Genomic DNA, 5,000 nt, shown 5'->3' on the forward strand with positions numbered 1-5,000 from the left:
CTGCCCATTAATACCTAAGCTTTCTTTATCTATTTTTATGTTTTTGTGTACCGATCAGTGTCTCAGTCTTCACCAATACGAAGATACATGAACTTTTGAAAGGTGTGACTTCATGCTGCCGCGAACCGTATTCTGAAACGTTTCGTCGTGTTATCACTTGCGTACATCAAACAGCCTGCAGCGCAAGATAAAAACAACTACTCAAGGATGCTGTCGTTATTCTAGTGACAGTGTGCAAATATTCTGTATCATAAATGAAAAAAAAAAAATCATGAAAACTTCTCCAGTCATCCGTGTGGCCTTTAACAATAGTGGTGCTGTGAGGACAAGTTTTTTTTTTTTTTTTTTTTCTCAGAAGGGGCCCTGAGATGGACCGCGTGACGTAAGCTTGACTGAAGTAGTAATAATAACACTGATGTCACGATGTTATCTTGTAGCGGTGGCACGTCCTCAACTCATGATGGAAAAGATGGATACTACTGTTGTGACGACTAACATGTTACTACTGCTACTACTGTTGTGACGACTAACATGTTACTACTGCTACTACTGTTGTGACGACTAACATGTTACTACTGCTACTACTGTTACGTACTACTAATACTACTGCTACTACTACTATTGTTGCTGCTGCTGCTGCCGCTGTTGTTATTATTGTTGCTGTTGTTGTTGTTGTTGTTGTTGTTGTTGTTGTTGTTGTTGTTGTTGTTGCTGCTACTACTACTACTACTACTACTAATAATAATAATAATAATAATAATAATAATAATAATAATAATAATAACTGAAGCAAATGATCACAAAAAGATAAATAAATAAATTAGCCAGTACTGATATCAGTACTGTGTTAACCACGGGTTGTATCGCTGCCGCTTGTGCCACAATGTTGTGTGTGGTGAGTCACCTAGACGAGGCTGCCTCTTCAGTTTTTTTTCCTATTACGTCACTAGTGCGCTGGCCTGTACGTCTCTCTCTCTCTCTCTCTCTCTCTCTCTCTCTCTCTCTCTCTCTCTCTCTCTCTCTCTCTCTCTCTCTCTCTCTCTCTCTCTCTCTCTCTCTCTCATAAATAGAATTATCACACACACACACACACACACACACACACACACACACACACAATAGTAGTAATAATGATGATGATGATGATGATGATACAAAGGAATACAAAGGAAGACCAAACAGCAACAGACCCTGAGATCCTTACAAGGCTGTTTTGGTAACTATTCTACTCTAGCTATTAGTGAGAGAGACAGGATAGCACAGGAGAAGGCTCCTCCTCACCCCCATCCCTCCAGCCGAAGCTGGTCGGAAAAAGGAAATGGTACCGTGTTGTATCGAAAAGCAAAGTGGAATCTGCGAGGACAGTAAGAGAGATGAGGTCTACTTCTGCTACATACAATCTACATACAATCCCAACATTTGTGTCATCTGATGAGGCACTTCTTTATTTCTTTTATTTACTGAGGTACATTTAACAAGATGACTATAGTGATGGGTGAGTTGCTATGCAAGGACTTGAGTCCTTTTACCATCACTGTCACGGGATCAGCAGTAAATCGCCGAGGAACAAGCCACCACTAAGGTCTCTTTAATCTTTAGTCTTTGTTACATAATAATAATTGTTTCCCCTCCTTAGTGAAATATACCCCCCATCAGATGAGTGAATGTGTTCGTTATTCAGACATGAACAATGACAGCTGGGGATTACTTTCTAGATACCTGTCAAGACGGGTTTTAAATGCATCAACAGTACCTGCGTTAATGAAGCTTGATAGAAGACAATTCCATATATTTACGACACAACTGAAGAAGAAATCTTTGGCTTCATATGTTTGAAATCGCTTGCCTATTATTTTGAAGCCACTGTTTCTTGTAACATTTGACTGGCTGAGTGTTAGGAAGAGTTCAGGTCTCATATTTGTTAAGCCCTTAAAAATTTTGTAAAGCAATATCAGATCCCTTCTTAGTCTGCGTTTGGATAGGGAGAATAGATTTAGTTCTTTAAGGCGTTCCTCATAAGTAATTGCAAAGCCTTGGAATAATTTTTGTTACTTTACGTTGTATTTTTTCTATTTTTTCGATATCCTTTTTGTAGTAGGGTGACCAAAACTGTACGTTGTATTCAAGATGAGGACGTACGAGTGAGTTGTAAAAGGCCAAAATAGTTTTCTCATTTAAAGGTGAAAGATCTTCCTATGAGGCCTATTAGTTTATTGGCATTTTTTAAAAGTTCAGTGCAATGTTTGCTTGGTTTAAGATCTGTTGACACTAAAACTCCCAGATCTTTTTCGGCATCCACTCTTGTGATGAGAGTATTACCCATTTTATAATTATCCTGTGGATTACTATTTCCAGTATGTAATACATAGCATTTATCAAAATTAAAGTTCACAAGCCACATATCAGACCACTCATTGAGAGTGTCTATGTCCTTTTGCAAAATGTGACGTTGGTTTGGTGAGTCAGCCTTGTTAGCAATCTTAGTATCATCTGAAAATTTTGACATTTTACTTTGTCCATGTCACTGATCTATATTATGAAGAGGATTGGTCCTAAGACTGATCCTTGAGGAACACCACTACTTACACTGATCCAATTTGAGGAATTACTATTAATTGCTACTCGGTGTTTGCGATCTGTCAAGCAATCCTCTATCCACGCAGCGAGGTCACCTGATATGCCGTGAGCTTTAACTTTATGTAGGAGGCGCTTGTGGGGAACTTTATCAAATGCTTTGTGGAGATCAAAATACACTATATCTACTGCCCTGGCATTATCATACTCGTACATATTATACACGTCGTGAAAAAAAGTCCAGTAAATTCGTTAAACATGAACATGTATTTCTAAATCCATGCTGAATGTCCTTTATGATATGGTTACTTTGCAGGAATTCCACTGTTTTATCCCATATCACTGATTCCATAAGCTTACCCCACTACAGATGTGAGACTTATGGGACGGTAATCATGAGGTTGAGATTTATCACTTTCTTTTTAAATAGGCGTAACATTAGCTAGTTTCCATTCATCTGGGACTTGTTGAGTGTTTAATGATTTGTTGAATACTATTGATAGAAGCTTGGCAAGCTCGTTTTTAGCATCTTGCAATATTCATGGGGAAATCTTACCTGGTCCTGGTGTTTTGTTTATTTTAATTTTATTAATCACGTTTAAAATTGAGGTTAATACTTTTTTCTTTCTAATGTAGCTGAAGAATTCCTTGGCATTTGTTTCACATGGATTAGCAATGTGAAGTTCAAAGTTTTGTTATCGTCTCTTAAAAGTTTTTAACAAAGTCGCCGCAGTCGATCATGTTCTGCTTTGTCATCATGATTTCTAGTCAGTTTGTATTTGTGATACGCACGTTCTTTTTTTTTTTTTTTTTGCTGAGAGGCTGTTTTTGATGTCTGCGTTCCACTTTTTTTTTTTTTTTGTTAATGATCGTTCGCCCATTTTTCATTGGAACAGATTTTTCAAGAGCTTTGTTAAGTTTTGAAGAGAGTGTCTTCCACGCTACGTTAATGTTAGTACTTTCTAAGATTACATTCCAATCACAGTTGGCCACAATGTTTCTTAAGTTATTAAAATTTGCCCTTGAATAGCCGGTTACCTTTTCTCTACTACTTTTCTCTACTAAACTGGAGATTTATTGATATCCATACTGAACGTAATCCCCCGGTGGTCACTGGTGCTGAACACTGCTCCGACTTCTAAATTACTAACGATGTTTTCATTTGTCGTTAAAACAAGGTCGAAGATATTTCCACCTCTTGTTGGCTGCGCTACAAGTTGGTGGAGACTACTTTCCTGTAGGTTACTATACAAATCGTGACCCGAATGCGAATGATGATGATCATCATGATAGTAATAATGATAATATCAATGATGATAATGATGATAATAATAATGATAATAATAATAATAATAATAATAATAATAATAATAATAATAATAATAATAATAATAATAATAATAACAATAATAATAATTATAATAATAATGATGATAACAACAACAACAACGACAACAATAACAGGAAAAATAGTAAACAAAAAGTAAGAACACACGTGTGTGTGTGTGTGTGTGTGTGTGTGTGAATGAAGAAGCCTCTACAGGAAAGGCAATATTAATTGCATTGACGGAATCTCATCTTACCGAATATCATTTAGATTCAGACATTCAGCTGAATGGATATACAAGTCGTCGCAGCGACAGATCATGAGGTGGAAAAAAAAAGGGCGGTGTAATAAGCCACGTGCAGAACACATGTTCAGCCTCTGAGGAAATACTGGCAACAGGCTCAAACACATACGTAGAGTACCATATGCTCTATATTAAGCGACTATCTCTGACAGTTATAACCCTGTACAGACCGCCGGAATGCCCGAGCAACCTACTCATCTCATCGCTGGAAGAGATCAGGAACAAGCTGGATGCAGTAAGTACATGTCTGCCGAGTATTATCTTCACTGGGAACTTTAATTTTCCGACAATAGACTGGAACTCAGGTAGTGTCGTTGGTGGAAGAACTGGATATCGATTGCAAGCTGAATCACTTATAGAGTTTGCTAGAGAATTTTGTTTACAGCAGTCCATCGATTTACCTACATGGGAAGAAAACATTTTAAACCTTTTCTTCACAAACCATGAGGACATTGTGCAGGAATACAATGTTAGTCTCTGGAAGGCAAGGGATCACCGCTTAATCACTGTTAAGACCATAATGGGAGATGAAGTAGACATGCAAAGTACTGGATTCAATACATTGAATTTGTTTAGTCCAATAACCAACTGGCCTGCAATAAAAAATGAACTGAGCCAGGTATCTTGGTATCTAGTGGATGATGTCCATCAACCTGTGGCACTCTGTAAAAAGATAATACAGGTTCGCTACGCTCCTACAAGACGTGTAACAAAAACAGTTATTTTCCTCGAGACCGGCGAATATTAATGAGGAAACGAGCTGCAGTACGGAGGAATTTAAAACTACGAAATCGG

General features: G+C 37.6%; 1 protein-coding gene across 3 annotated transcripts in view; it reads right to left on the reverse strand.

Annotated features, from left to right (window-relative positions):
* LOC135091647 (protein spinster homolog 1-like) overlaps nt 1-5,000 on the reverse strand; it is a 33,638-nt gene that overhangs the window by 11,980 nt on the left and 16,658 nt on the right. The window lies entirely within an intron of this gene.

This window comes from Scylla paramamosain, chromosome 38 (genome assembly GCF_035594125.1).
Source record: "Scylla paramamosain isolate STU-SP2022 chromosome 38, ASM3559412v1, whole genome shotgun sequence".
NCBI lineage: Eukaryota > Metazoa > Arthropoda > Malacostraca > Decapoda > Portunidae > Scylla > Scylla paramamosain.